The sequence below is a fragment of the Botryllus schlosseri genome, chromosome 6 (assembly GCF_051294905.1).
Source record: "Botryllus schlosseri isolate E-star chromosome 6, Bs_hap1, whole genome shotgun sequence".
Lineage (NCBI taxonomy): Eukaryota > Metazoa > Chordata > Ascidiacea > Stolidobranchia > Styelidae > Botryllus > Botryllus schlosseri.
The window spans coordinates 3,071,971-3,089,195 of record NC_137241.1 but is presented as its reverse complement, the minus strand read 5'-3'; positions in this window follow the sequence as shown (position 1 = coordinate 3,089,195).

The window sequence follows — 17,225 nt, the reverse complement described above, 5'->3', positions numbered from 1 at the left end:
CAAGCGGATCAATAACCTTGCGGTGCGGGCAAAGTGTAATCCATAAATCTCCAAAATTTTCACCGCGGAATCTAAAGTGCAACACGCGCGTACCCTCGAAGAACAACTACCATATCATCAGGACGGCTTACAAGAAAACGCAAGGCTTTATCAACTTGAACCTATATGCCGGACCTGTATATGGACCTGTATGGACATCAACCATGTCCATATTTAAATCGAAATACAAGCTACTGAATCAATACTAGTCAGCCTGCGAGATTGCCGGATCACAATTTGACTTATCGACCTCGCCTACCGATACATGACATGCAACATTCACTTCTGCCGCTTCCTTTTATGTTACCTTTCTTAAATCGAGTGTGCATGCGTTTTATTTAGGCTACTTTAGTGGTTCTTAAGCTTGCCTCCAGCGCCACCAAGGGACGCTGTCGATTTTGAAGGGGGAGGAAACGCTCAAGAGGCGATCAGGGGGGGGGCGCTGCGATCAGGGGAGCGATATGGGGGCGTTGAAGAAAAATGGCTTCGCAGCAGATGATGTGGTAGTAGGACATATCCTTAATGAGTATTCAGAGCAAATTAACATTCCACAAAACATGTGAAATCACGAAATTTTTGGTCGCGCTCCGCGACGATGTTTGTTAGATGTTTTTATATCTGTAGTGGGTTACTATAATTCATATAAAACAAATTGCGCGTACTTTTAGATCGCCAATTCCTCGTTAAAACAATGCCGTCACGCTTGCTAGGGTTATTTTCAACAAAATGTTTCGAATTAGAGAGAGAGAGAGAGAGAGAGAGAGAGAGCGAGAGAGAGAGAGGGAGAAAGAGAGAGAGAGGGAGACGGAGAGGGAGAGGGAGAGGGAGAGGGAGAGGGAGAGGGAGAGAGAGAGAGAGAGAGAGACACAGAGAGAGAGGGAGAGAGAGAATACTAAATTTCAATGTGAGCAGATATATGCATCCCATTCTCAGATGACTTCTTTATAGTTACACATAGCAGTAAGACAAAATCCAATACCGTTTTGTTCCCCGTTTTGCCAATCACAGATGTGAATTCGGGATGGTTCGAACCACAGGGTAGGACACGGTAACCGACTGTTGTTATAACAACTTTGATTTGACCCTGAAGATAACACACACAATTATGGTCCTCGAGCGCGATTAAAGCGCGAAATATTTCCAATAGCAAAGTCCCGAAAAAACCGACTAGACATTGACCTCTTACCAGGACTGAAACTGCTGCAACCCAGGACCCCAAATCTGTGATCTCGAAGGGTGCTCTAAATTATTTCGGTGAATGAACATAAATTACACATCATGTTTTGACGACTCCCCCACGGAAGAATAAGCATAATTATAGAATATAGAAATAGGCATTTCGGCGTAGGCCATTACCACGCCACGATGAACGACGACATATGACGTTCCGGTCAATATGGGACTCCGAGAAGTGTGTCAAAAAATCGTCACCAAGAAAACCTTAGCCGAAGAGGATTGCGCTTATGTTGACCGTAAACTTCGATGTATATAAGTCTAATTGTCCATAACACTGGTCAACACAATTTTTTTTTATTTTGATCAGACAATTGATCCAGACTAACTTTTGGGCGCTGAATTCAAAAATGACTTCCGTTTTTCTCTATCACGTCAAGTTTTTGGGTAAGGCACCCACCACATTGTCTCATAACCCACATAAAGTACAACTTTTGACATTTTGTATTTAATGTATAGAACCTTTCAAAAACCACAAGCAGTCGAAAGTAAATCAATAGACTCCAATTAAACATTTGTACTGCTTTATTTGGTTGATATTGCCGATATTGCTTCTGCAGGACAAATAAAGTGCGAGTTTTAGGGTCCAAATTTACGCTAATAACTCATAATTCTCGTTTGATACTCGGGCAATAGTTAGCTAACATATGTAACCTCCAATCTACTCTGGTCACTTACTATCACTTACTATACCAAGGTTTTCCGGGAAATTATTTAGATATTTTAGCTTTTTTACTGTCTGCTATCCGACATAACCATATGCAGTGGCACATATGTATCAGGGTTACATGTGCATCCTTATTGTCTGACCGTTAAGAAAACACATTATTTCAAAGCTGACACATATGATCCAATCGTGCTTGTGATATTGCAACAATTCAATGTTTCTTTATTATTCTCAATGTTTCTGTATTGTTCACGAAGATGAACTGAGTGTGCAATTGTTACTGCACCTAAGACGTTGCCATTTTGGAGAATGCCACACTTCAGAATCCTTTTTGAGCTACTAATAGACATTTGCCATTCACGAGTTGTAAAACAGGATTCCTAACTCCTCCAGCAACCCATGGTAAAATTATCATGCCAATGCCAGTATTACGACAATACACAAAGCTACCGTTAGTAGTTACGTTCAAAAGGCCGATTCTAATGATCGAAAGTGAGATATCTTCTTTCTCTTGCCAAGTAATCTTTTCCCAATTCGCAAGGATGCTAAAATTCCTGAATATTTCTCTTTCAAGTCCCAAATGCTATGTCTGATCATTCAACTTGTGTTTATGGACTACTCTACGTTCTGAATCATCTTCGATTTGAAAATCGTTTTCATTAGGCCTGCTATCCCTATTATCTTCATCTTGATCCAAATTATCGAGCTTGTAGGAGTTTCAAATCCCACTGGATAAGTTGAATGGGGCATTGAACCTATAGCATATAATAAATGTAGTGTTTCTTTTTCTTGCCATATCCTGCAGTTTGCATCAAATATGTGTCTGAAATATCATCGGATTATTGCATCCTTTAGCCTAAAATGGGTGAAAGCATCGGCCTATATCGATACCAGTACCTTGTTTCCTAATAATTCAATTGACCCCTTAGCTATATAACTTATTATATGACAAAAGTGTGGATTTCTATAGGGTATGGCAAAGTACTATGGCCAGGCCGTGTTATTTTTGGCATTTCAGAAGCCAGATGCCAAAACTGCCAAAAATAAAAATTTGAAAATGCCCAAAATAAGCAATTTTTGGCATATGCCAAAAATAACACGGCCTGCCAAATAGTGTATTTCGTTCATGGTGTTGTGTTAACAGGACCGCGTTACAAGCGAGAAGAGAGTTTGTGAAAGGCAGGTTTCGTAATCTGGGTCCAGCCCACCCATTAGGAGTGAAAGCATGGTGTTCTAAATAGTGTGGGCACAGCGAGATTGAACGGCTGACTGCATTTGGTTTACGTCACACTTTCCATTTGCCCAAAGGCAATTTTACGACCATTTTTGACCGGCTTGTCCAGCGTTAAATTTAATAAATCGGGTATCAATGAGAATCTGCCGCAGTACTGATTATTAAAATATAAATTATATTCTGCTCATGGAACTGGAACCCCCAAAATCAACCACGATTTTTGCGTTGTGATCGAGTTGAACATTGTGACGCAACAAACTGTCTGGCTATTTCTGAGCTAGTCTCGTTTTGCCAGACAGTCTTGTTGCGTCAAAGTTCTTAAACAAGCTAACCCAGGACTCTTCCATGCGAGTTGGTATTATTAAAGCCACCTGAAGTGACAGAAGTCCTCCGAAAATATATCGGTAGACTGTGGGAGAAATGATAGTCGGGCTACTAAATAGAATGTGTTGAGAGACAACACAGGAAACTCCCGGAAAAGGATCGGGAAGAAAAATCTTTCCGCGATGAGATCGATGGCACTGGCGAAGTGATCTCTTTTCATGTTGCACGGAAGCCGGTTCGGTCCTCCAAAGATTTTGAAGCTCTGAAAACCTTTTGTGGATGACTGGCAACATTCTTTCCCTCAACGGCTACTGTTGAAGCCGATATTTCCCAGATTCGCTGGGCGAGAAATGAATTTAGGAGAAACTTAGCTGACCTGAGTTTGGAAGCATTGTTGCAGTCCAAACGATTAAGTCTATTCCACAGCTGTAACAATCAGCTGTTGAGCGTGTTTGTTAGGCTTTTCTTTCTTTTTTTTTTTGGTCATTGGCACCGATTCCGATGGATACTGTACATTTTGTGGTTTCGTTTGATATTATTAACCTATGAAATCGTTAGGTTTTTTCTTCTTCTTATTGTTTGTTGGCACTGATTATACGTGGATGCTGCACATTTTGTGATGTCTTTTGACAAACTAGCCCAAATACAGCGTTTTTGTGACTAATTCGAGGCTGAAACTATCTATTTGGAGGACGATGCCAAAACTGCCAAAAATAAAAATCGAAAAATGCCAAAAATAAGTTATTTTTGGCAGTTTTGGCACATGCCAAAAATAACACGGCCTGACTATGGCTAAATTCGTGAAAATTTGCCTATTTTGAGCATATGCCGTAGAGCAAAAACTTGACGTGATAGAAGAAAACCAGCGGCATTTTTGAAATCAGCACACCAAAGTTAGCCTGAAACAAGTGCAAAATCAAAGTCAACAAATTTTTCGTTAGAAATTGTTGCCCAGTGAATAGGTGCCTAAATCGCTCGTGCCGAATTATAAAGCAAGTGTAAATGTAAATGCGAACCAAAATTTTGTAATTCGTATAGTTATCCGGAGCTTTTTTCCTTTTGCATTTATTTTAATTTTACACACCTTATCGCTGTCATCCTTATCGCTGACGCCTTACCAATGACATTTCATTTGCTTTACTCAGCTTTGTGTATTCGTTTGATTACATTTCACTTCCTGCCGGTCGCTCAAAATTTTGGTTTAGACGATATACAATGTGATATGAGTTGGTCGTTGGTTCAGCAGCTACAACACGCAGGTTATATATCACTTGAACCGGATGCATGCTCTGATTATGACCGCAGATTATAAAACGTTGTGTCTATCCGGTCAATGATACTCTTCGGTCCGCGATTCCGTGAAAGACAAAGATCAGGAAGCTTTATCGTAAAAGAGTCACATTAAACCTAGATTTACAATTGTAATTCCCAAGTAGTCATTTAACAATGTCAATGAACCGTAACGTCGTAATTTACGATTGGAGGCGTCAGCATATCACAAAGTACAATGAAGCAAAGGGAATTCGTGTACCACCTAAAAATAGTACATCGAACGCTCTCTCATTCGAAATTTCATACTGGAGACCTCGTATTTTGTGGTGCGATTGTCGATATGCAACGTTCTTCCCAATAATCTACTAATTGCTGACGATTACCCCTGACGAGTGTCCGCCGAAAATATTCGTGTTTATTTTAATATGAATATACTATTCAATTGTATATTGAAGTTCTGTACATCCAAGAAGCTCTTCAAATGAAGCAGAACCGCTACATGCCGCGACCTGACGATCACGTATGAAATTTGTCATATTCATCAAATAGTTACAAATTCGATTCTTGTTCTCCAGTAGCGCTGATTTTGCTATCATAATTCGTGATTTGAGTAATGCTTTATATCAATGTTTCCCCATCTTTTTGGTGTCGGAGCCTCATTTAGTATTTCGGAGTACGTTTGGAGCCGCACGAATACAGTCAGTGTCAAAAATAACAAAACTTAAAAAGCATGAAAACACGTACCAACGAATAGTAACACTAAAAAGAAAAAAATACACAAATCAATTTAATGTCCAACTAGGCACTGGCATTGAGCGCCAACAAGTGTGTTAAAGTAAGGCGTGCAGAGAATGCAGTAGCCTACGTCGTATCTGTTTTTGGTCGTCATCGTCATCGGGCAATCGATTGCGATATTGATTTTTGATTCTGATCATTTTGCTAAAAAGTGCTTCACATGCATAAGTTGATCACAATATACAATTATTTTTCTGGGCATTGATTATCAAGTTGGGATACTTTCCCTCTGGAATGCGACTCCAAAATTAATGTAAGTGTAACTTTTAAATAATTGCTTGAGCTCTAGATCTGACTGCATGTCTAGCAACTCATGTTAAAATTACTAGGTGCAGTGGCCACATTAACCGCTCAAACGTCAATGAGAGCCTCAAGAAGGCAAGCTGGGAGCCGCCATGAAGAATCACGGATTTATATCGTTATATCGAACGTACTGATTTTCACTTAATAAATTCGTAATGCGTGTAACGTGCGCATAGTCGTTGCCTTGTCAACGACCGTATACGTTATATTTGGATTTGATATTTGGCTGTGTACAAAGTTTGGCTAGTTGAGAAACTTATCAACTCGGAGGCAACCCTACCTTGCTTGTAATTATTTCCTACCTGTCAAGATCTACCAGTGAGACCCTGTCAATTTACAGAAAAGAAATAATTAAATGGCTAGCTAAAGTTAATGCCAATTTAAGGTACAGTCGCAACAGATTAACAACAGTCAACTCCCTAGGCTAATCCTTATCTAAGTATAATAATGCAATCAAGTGAATCAACAGAACAATGCCAAATTCAACTCACTCTCCCTAATGACTAGCTCAAATACGATCAAAATCATTCAATGAATCACACAAATAACCAACCGCCTGGAACAGTGGTGTCAAACATACGGCCAACGGGCCGCATCCGACGATTTCATCCAGCCCGCGAAGCAATTCTGGGTATGTGGTATATTGCTTGTATCATCAAGCAAATTTCGAACATAAGTTGCGATTTTGAGTATGAGATACTTCCACGTAAAATACATCTTATTAAACAGCAAATGTCGGAGAGAGAGAGAGACATGGTATTCTTTTTCGCCTGCACCATAGAGATGCTTTTGACGACGAAGATGCGATACGGTCTTCTTAGTAAGGTCATCTAGTCTGCACCCCCGTTTTTTTCTCCTCCATGATATCCGTGATAGCTGAGCGCCTAGCAGGAGAGCCGCGGATAGCAGTTTTCGAGTCTTTGGTCTGACCCGGCCGGGGATCGAGCCCACGATCTACCGATCAAGAAGTCCGGACGCATTACCATAACACTATCTATCCCGGACATGGTTAATTGTTCATAGGCCATATCACAACCATCCGATGGCAGTTCTGGATTGTCACTCTAGTCATCATTAGGTATAAGTCGATTACAGTGACAGGAAATTCCGTAAAGCTAAAAGGTCTGCACACACTAAGTTCATAGTTTTCTGTAACAATACGAAGGAAAATGGCTATTGACAGAGGCGAAAACGCCATATGGAGAATATAATCGCTTCAGAAAGTAAAATTTCAATTGTATTTATCTGTGGTCGCACTGTTGTATAGCATCTTACTCAAATTCCAACGTCCGCGTTTACAGTTAATGGGGTTAGTGTGTGGTTTTCCAGCCCCAATATCAACGTATCTTTGGAAATTCCGGTGTTTGTGAAAAAAGGGGTTGCTAGAGTTGCGCCCCTATAATGTGCAATATTATGCTTTATAGCACTAATATGTAAAGGCGTGATAATATAACATTCCAGTAACATTGTTGATATTTGACTGCTGCATCCATCCCGCGACCCGAGTTGAGTTTGACACCTTTGCCCTATATTTTAAAGTGTCAATGTGAATCCACAATTGGATATTCATGACGTCATGGCTTGAAAAAACGAACAAAACAAAAACAATAAAAAACATGTTTCAAACAAGGGCTTTGTTTTAAACATGTTCGTTTTAAAATGATTTTTGTATAAAATCTAACCCTACTTCTATAACCTGACATTCGAACACGGGGTGGCGACATCATTTGAGCAATATTGAAGCAACTTCACATTATCAGCGACGCATAACCTAAATTGTTTCAGTGGTAGCGAAGAGATTTGGTGTTGCAATTACACTCACGCTCGCTGTCACACGATATACTTACCAGCTTGCTGATATCAGCTTTCAGACTCTTGAATATTTGCTAGAACGCGGACGCCTTGTGATGAGGTCGACATCATTATAAGGGAAAATCATTCTAGGCAGATGGTAGTACTTGAACAGCAACACCGTGACGCCAAGGCGTCTTTCTATATGATATGATATTAACATCACATCGGTGCTTCAACACTAAGTGTGTCGTTACGCTTTGCTTATTTTTGGCCATAAAGCCACACCATACTTGTGCCCACGTGCATCTTTATCGCGATATCATATAATTTGACAGTATCAACTTGCAACATCACCACTTATTTTTCATTGCGCTGCCTGATTGATGACAATGCACTGCGAGTTGAGTGACGATGGTCATGATCGCGAAATCGCGCTTTACCATATCCTACACACGGCCACACGCACGCACACTCTGCTATATCGTTTTCAATATACTCTTAGATTTCGCGGATGCATTTAATCACTAAATATCTGATTCTCGTTTGACCTAAATTAAAAAAGCAGGGTGTTTAATATTTCATGCTTTTGGTGATTGTGCGACCTGCGAACAGATTCAAATCGCGAATGTGGACAGCAATTTGACAAATCTGGCAACTGCTCTGCTGCAGCGCTCAGAAATTAATGGATCATTGTCACGAAACCACGTTCAAAACACACACTCGCTTCTATATCGTTATGGAATCAGTTTTGTCTGCGGAAAATATTTATGACATCTATTACATCTGGCGTACGAACTACCACGGGACATTCAGTTGCATATTTTGTTCGTCTAACTCAGAGGTGGGCAATTATTTTCCTCCGCGGGCCAAATGAGAAGTAAAAAATACGTTGGCGGGCCGAGCGAAAAATTTTGGCCATATTTCACAGCGTATTTTAATATATTTCTAAATTGCATCGGTAATAAATGATGCTCAGTGAATGTGTTGATGTTAGGTAATGAGAAAGTGGCGGTAAATTTTAAAAAATATCTATTTGCCGTCATGCCGTTCGATGTTCGTTCAATGTTAAACATGATACATTTTTAACTCTATTTCAACCCATATCCACGTTCTTCTATTAAGACACTAAAACAGTGGTTCTCAAACTTTTTTTTAGACACGCCCCTCTTTATGAGAGTGTAAACTTTCGCGACACAACACATTAAAAAGAGAAACCAGCATGTCAGCAATCCCGACGGATAATTTGATCGCATGGAAGGTTATGGTTGTTGATGAGAGAATTCTGTAATATCAAAGTCGGACAATACACAGAGCTATAAACTAAAAGCTGGGGTTGAATCGCGCCTAGCGCGCAAATTTTTTTCATTTAACTTCAGCTTCGCGCCTCCCTTCAGATTCATTCCCGCCCCCTGGTTCGAGAACCACTGCACTGAAATGTATATGGAACAGTACAAATCTTGTCTTGGTTGCTGCATTCCGAGCAGTGTGCAGCTCATATAGCCTTGATGTTGAGAGAAGTTTGCAGATTTTCTGAAATTCGCCCATCCTTGACCGAGTGTTCCGTGTTTTTGTCATAATTATAATCCTTAACAAATAAATAAACACAAAAAAATATTAACTAATCTCTGCACCATGCTTGGCAAAACCTAAAAGGACGGGTTTACCCCTAACTCCAGTATACAAATATTTAGTGACCTAAACCTTCTTTGAATTTCAGGTTTCGACTTTCTCTTTTTGACATGCCCGTTCATTCTTAATGGGTGATAGATATGTAATGGGTGATAGATATGATGAGTCAGATAGTCATCGCGAGCACTGATTGATTAATTTTTCGAATTAAGGATTTGGAAACGCCTCACGTAACAATTTGAAACACGTACCCGTATAATGCGTAATGTGACAATGGCAACAAAGAAGGTTTGAACTAAACTATATGGAAACAGTGATTTCTTGTGAATTTATTTGTTACTCATACTTTGCCCCATTGCCTTTATTTTGAATCTGGATTACTCATGCGAGGTACGTATGCAGCGTAATCGTGGCATATTAATGAACAGGATTCAAAGTGAACGGATTTCCTGTTTAGTTGATACAGTCTAAAGTTTTAGTCCACGCATCAACATTCAAAAAGCAGGTTTAATATTATGAATTCCAAGCAACCTTACGCGGGCCGCACAGAATGGCTTCGTGGGCCGGTTTTGGCTCGCAGGCCGCACTTTGCCCAGGCCTGGTCTAACTCCTAACCTTCTTGCCACGGATCGGCACCGTGTGTACGTGAAGCATAATACTGATATAGCGTACGCTACAATCAATAAGATGTAACCCATAGTACAGGTTTAGTGAATCACTGATGGTACAAAATACGGATGCTATCAATGGGCAATGGGCATCATTGTGGCTTTAAAGATAATTTCTGGAAGTTGTCTGATAGTAGAAAGTATATATCGTTTATTTCGAACTTCATTTTGGTGAATAAATGTTAATAATAACTATAGAACTGGCTACTTTTTAAATCTCGCGACTAGGACTAAAATTAGAACTACTCACTTTTCGAAACCTGCATTCAAAACTACAACTAGAACTATCGACCGTTAAAAATCTGCTACTTACTAAAGGATAACGAACTAGATCAGTGGTTCTTGACCGTTATTCCCGGGCGCACAATGTAAGTACTGTATTAAATGTGCAGTTAGATGGGTAATGTGGTCCATATTTTTGTTTTTGTGCCTCACTGATAATTGAGGGATCTTGAAATACTTGCAGATTAGCGTAGGGCACATCTGGGTATTTTACGACACGCGAGCCAGTCAAAATTCGGACCGTGAAAAGTTGCTAGGAATTTTGAACTATACTTTTGAAAGTGCACTAGAGCCGGGAACTGTATAAATTGAACCTGAAATGCGTTTACTTTGAATAGTGTTTGGTATTTAGTGTATATTTTGCACCGAGGTTTTGTGGCCTATGGTCGTCGTACGCGTAATCTAGTTTCGAAATAAAGTCGATAAAACATGGATTAATGCAAGTCCGAATTATGTGATAAACACGCAGTCATTCGGCTGAGGCTGCGAGAAGGCGAATTTCGGAAAACCTGCTTGCGAAACTACCAACTCAACAAGGCTATTTCACCAAGTCACACACCATTCATGATGTAGTGGCCAAGCTGTAATATCCAATATATTTTGGTTTCCTATTAGGAGGACGTGTCTGGAGGCCAGACTTGTACACTACCCATGTAGTTACTTGATGGTCAACTAACTAACGGTTTTTGAGTATAGTTTTAGTTCTAGTTGCTGATTTGTAAAATTCAGTAGTTCTAGTTGCACATTCGAAACAAATATCTACCGCATGTGTGCATACCATATGTGTTTTAATCTGTAGGACTTCCAATAAAGCTACTCAGGCAGACTTTTACAAAGTACCCATTTAGTCAGTTAACGGGCAACTAACTAACGATTTTTATAGTTCTAGTTGCGCTTATTTAGCACATTGTACAAGTGGTTGGTGTGATTAAAAAGAGTTCAAAATCTTTCTTGTTTACCAATGTTTTGAGTAATGACGCGGGATAAATATATTCACTCTAACTTGCGAATGACCTAATTACGACCAAATAGTAGGGTTACCATATTTTGGGATCGGGAAATGAGGACACTTTTACCACATCAGAAAAGTTGAGTGGACAAAAAAAGTCGTCACTTTCATTCGACTACCGTATGTCCCGCTCGAACGTCCCTATTACCTGTTTCCGTAATTTATGCCGAATTGCAGTTGGACTGATGGTCAATTAGCCTAGCTGTAAAAGCTCTAAAATAGGACGTATTGCCAAAAAGGACATTTAGTCGTCCTTGGAGAACATTTTCAAAATCCGGAAAAGGGACAACAAATCCTCCAAAATCCTACTATCTAAAAGTAATACATCAACTCAGAAGCTTGTATTAACAACGTAATTCAGTGCTTTCAATTTAGAGATGATTGAAAATTAATACACCGCAGAATACCGGTAAAGTGCGAACTTTTGACTGCTTCTCATTTTCAGAAACATAATTATCCACCTCTAGCGTTGGCCTTCCTAAGTCATGGAATGTTAAGAACCGTACCTACCTGGATGTCACTGTCCAGGGCAGTGGTTCCCAAAGTGGGCACCCCCCCCCCTATTTCCGTTGTGTACGACATATTTCCTTCATAACAGCGGCTGACAAATATATAAAATTTGATCACTGCGTGACTGCTGGAGCGTGATGTGTTTGCGTAAATTTCAATACATTGCAGCTCCATTACGGTCGCGTTCTGAAGAAAACGGCTGCGGCCAAGAAATTTTTCGTTTCGTCCTTCAATTTGAGACCACATCACTTTTAGAGTGCAGTGCTCCGTTCATTGCCTACCGCTCTTTGCTCTTTTCGAGTAGCTGAACTATACCGGTGCCGATGACGAATTATATTATGTCTGGTTTTTATAAAATACACATGAATGTCCAATAATAAGCACATTCACGCATCCCGTCGGAAAATTTGAAATCAAAAATCAATAAAATCAAAATGTTGAAATTGAAATCAACAATCAACAGAAAAACTTGATTTAAATCACACTGATTTAAATCAGTCTGATTTAAACCAGAACCCTAATGACAACATCAGCAAGTCAAAAATAAAAATAGCATTTGTTCTCAATTTACTCAATCCTGATCGTATGGATGCTTGGAAACGCATGATCCACAGTGTACGTTTTCTCTGACAGATGGATGCTACGTAGGAATGTCTAACGGCCAGATCAAGCCTCCACAGATATCCACCAGTTCCATACATTTTTCCTGTACCTTTTCAAACGCAGTTCTCACCGCCAAAGAGGCTTGGTGCACAGCCGAGAGTGAGATAAAATCAATGTCGTATCGAAGCAAATTCGTTCTACTCCAATGTCTGTTTAGATGACGGAAGCCAGTGGATACGGATCGACTACCGTAATCACAAGACAATCACCAACATCTTAACCCAGAGAATAGGAAATTATGCACAATGGGTCACGAGTTATCACTTATCGTATGGAAATGCCATTTCGCAAAGCAATATTACCCAGAGGTGGTCAAAGTAGCCAAGAAAGCTACTCAAGTAGAAGTAGAAGTAGCGACGAAAAAATCTACTCAAGTACGAGTAGAAGTACTTCTTCCATAAGCAACCTGAAACTACTTGAAGTAGAAGTAGAATTGACTGACTTTAAATCTACTCAAATAAGTAAGTAGTTTTGAAAACAGTCCTAATTCGTTTGCATAATGGGCTGTCAAAAGCTGCAATGAGCTATTTGAATAGTGCGGAGAGCATGATTGGTATTGTTGCAGCCCAGGAGGTATCAAATTTCGACAGAATAAGCATTCGTTCGCATCATGGAATACAAATTCAGGTAGTGATATGAAAATGCGATACTAACTCTTTGTTTACAAGAAGACCCAGTTTTAGAGAATATCATGGCATGGCGCCCTACCCCATATTATGAGGCCTTAAGTTTAGGCGAAGAGCAATACGGAGAAGTTGTATCGGATGCGGTTTCAACACTTTGCGCGATTAGTATGCGTTAATAACAAATATTGGGGATCATAAAATCAGGGTTGTAACCAAGTCACATTGTTCCGAGTCACGAGTCAATCTTGCTTTTCTGGTTTTGACTCGAGTCAAGTCGAGTCATTTTCAATTCATCACCGACTCGAGTCCGAGTCCAAGTCACCGTTTAAAGGCTCAAGTCCGAGTCATAGTGTTATGACTCGAGTCGAGTCCAAGTCACAGTATTGAAGTCATGTTCAACTCATGTTTTCAATCCTGAAGTAGCTTATAGGTTATAGAGAATCAACGAATTCATTCATGCTATCTGATATAGAACCAACGAATTCACGTCTAGATTCCAGCTGATAGAGAATCAACAGATGCATGTTTATGTAGATGTACATTTTTTTTCTTCACATTATCAGGTCGTTGACTAAAAAAGGTCAGCTTTCCTGCTCAGCTCCCGAAATAGCCGCTGGAGCGTTACTAATATGAGAGGAAATTTTGGATTAACTACAAATAGAGATTTTAGAATTTTACCGGCCACCTCATGATATTGTTATATTGTGTAAAAATATGATTCATAGCAAATTTGGCTCAATTCCAACTAGAAAAGGCGAATTTATTAGAGTGGAATATTAGTCGACTTACTGCTAGCATTTAATTATATTATGTGAAATCATTTCTCACCAAAAACTCTCCCTTTATTTTCAAATATAAAATGTTCTCCTCTCATATCATTGATTCTACTTTTTAAAATAAGCCAGATTCAGTGTTCTTGTTATGCAACATAACAATTTTACCGAGTAGCCACCCAGTAAAATAAATAAGAAGTTGTTTTTGAACAACCCTATTGTACAAACATCACACAACATTAGCCATTCATTATTATTACTCACGTGCACAATGCACATACCTAACAAAACGTCAAATGGATAGAGTGTATTGTGTGTTTTCACTGACAGCAGATCAAATCAATAATGAGTTACAATTCAAAAATACCAAAGTGGAAAGGAGATCCTCATAGGCTAAATGTTATAGCGGCATGGCCTTAGAATAAATCCACATCTACTGAAACACATTCCACTGGTGCACTATACAGGAATTGAGAATCATTTTTGAACCACATTGAAGAGCATTGGATACTTATTATTTCTGGTCGCCCAATAATGCAAAGAATCAACGCCTTCAAATCTACAAATGAGCTTATCAGTCTCTTCCAAGTACTTGACCATCTGAGTCATTTCATTGCCTCTAATTGAACTTTGCTTCGATTGTTTGCTTGTATAATTGAAAAGTCTCGAGTACTTTGATTGCCGAGGATCTATTACCTCTTCATCACAGGATGATTTTGTACAATGCATTGCTACTATATGTGCCATTGTCTGTTGTTTTTACCTCAGCATATCTGATATCAGACGAGTGCAACGAAAGCAGTGGCGACAAATAGCGATATCAGCAGAATTCGTCATAAGCGTGAATCTAGCCAGTACGATTCGCGAATTTCTTTATCTTCAAGTCATATAAAATATGCCGAGTCAATGACTTGGGTCGAGTCATGTGTAATGACTCGAGTACAAGTCGAGTCAATCCAAATATTGACTCGAGCCGAGTCGAGTCATTTTCCCTTTTCAAGAAAATGACTCGAGTCAAGTCGAGTCACCAAAAAACCGTGACTCGAGTCTGACTCGAGTCGAGTCATGACTCGAGTCATTACAACCCTGCATAAAATCTCTATTTGATATATCTTTATTTTCGGAAAATAGCGGCATTACTACACTTTCTTTTATGCTTCAACATGTATGTTCTGCGGACAAAAAACTGAAAGTAATTAGAATTCAAAGTATGATACTCGGAATTGAACGTGAAATACAAATACCACTTCTAAAAAGCGGAAAATATATTTCATGTCTTTTGTCCAAAAAGCTTCAAAAGTGATCTGCTAAAACAGGTGTAACGTTGAAAAAAGCCGGATATTTCGGATTAGCAAGACACGTCATGGGCTGCTAGATTACGATATGATATGTAATTGCTAGAATGCGAAACGGTAGTTTCAAACGTTTTGGTGGGTCAGCATATTCACTGTGATGAAATATTTGATATGGGCGGCAATGCGGTGTGAGCGGAACCAAGCAATCCGGTATCTAAATAATATTCACTGATACCATATTTGTCACTCCATTACTAGTGTGCGCAAGGCGCAACAAAATTTCTGGGCTTTACTTGACTTTTATGAATATTAAATGTTGGTACCCCGTGAAAACAGCCAGCCCCGAAATTCCTCAGGCTATCTTTCGTATTGGGGGATTAAACTACTTTTACTTGACAAACTGTAAATAGCGAAAAGTAAGTAAGTAGATCAGAAAATGTTACGAAGTAGAAGTAGAAGTACAGAAAATCATATCTACTTGAGTAAGTACCAGAAGTAGAGGAAAACTACTTGAGTACTTCCAAAAAGTAGAAGTACTTCGTTACTGACCACCTCTGATATTACCAAGAATCGGACGAAGTGAAAGTGAGCATTTATGACAAGATATAATCGACTCTATTCTTGTACTCCGTTACCTGTGTTTTACTTTCGGCCTTGTACTTTAAGAAGTGCAGCTGTAGCAAAAGGGACGATCATAATGATTCGAGCACTCGAATCTGAATCGAGTATGTAGTAGCCTACTTTTAATGATTCGGGTGGAGTAGTGACGAGAGAAGAAATTTCCGATTACTGAAATTATACGTGTCTTGACAATACGAGTTGTTTATCAGCATGAAATATAGTTTCGATACTATTTTCCACTACGGAAGGTTATAAACAGCGACTGGTCGCATCGCACCATATGAAGTATGCTGTAAAAAGCTGCGCAAGTTGGCGGGAAAAAATTTGAGAAGTCGCGGTCAACCCACAGCACTGTCGCAAAATGCAGTGGAATAGATATATTGTCGCAAATATACCATATAATCATTAATGTGATGTAAAACCGGCATTATATTCTTAGTCCTCGCATGAAAGGTACATGTTTGAACATTTATCCAAATTTGTGATCCTTGAACAATAAACGACTCCACTCGAAGCCTAATACTGGATTTAGAATGGAAGCACTCAAATACTCGATTTTGCCAAGACCTGCGTTGAAGTGAAGATATATCTTAATTCCTTGTTATTCTTTAAATCAGATTTTAAATATCATAGCGATATTTTCGATATACCCTAAATATTGTTATAATAATTATTTTCACAGTTATTCTCCACAAATTTTGACCAAAACACCATCGTTTTACTCGGTGACCGACGTTTCACAGTTCCATGACCACGAGAATTAAGATGAAGCATTAATTTGCAATATTTACTACCAACCCAGAACTATCATCGGGACGCCGCACAGTATAGCTGATGGAAACCAATTTTAAATCAATGGGATCGAATAGTAAACAGGGTTACGACGATCTGAAAATAGACTTGGATTCCAGGAGACCTGATTGCGATTTAATTTGGGAAAGCATGCCGCATTTAACGCGGATTTTATCACATCGTTTGCATCACACTTACTGGTTTCATATAACTTCCTACACCATTCAGCCGATGAGCTTAGAACTGTGGTTTTGAACGTTTGGTCACTTGGAGAACCTTACTCTAATATACAAGCATAAGGGGAGCTTTGGATTTGTGGAGTCAGTGATACAAAATCTACCACATACACATCTAACAATAGACATCTAATTCATTACCATAGATCGGGGTGGGCAATTATTTTCCTCCGTGGGCCAAATGAGGAGTAGAAAAAACGTTGACGGGCCAGGTGAAATATTTTATCTACATTCTCCAGCGTATTTTATTTTTATTTCCTAATTACATTATAAGTAAATGCTACTCAGTGAATGTGTTGATATTAGGTAATGAGTAATTGACGGTTAAATAAATATATATATATATATATATTGCCGTCATCATTGGAAACAATTTGAAGCATGATACATTTTTAACTCTCTTAAACCCCTATGCACGTTCTTCTATTAAGACTTTAAAACAGTGATTCTCAAGCTTTTT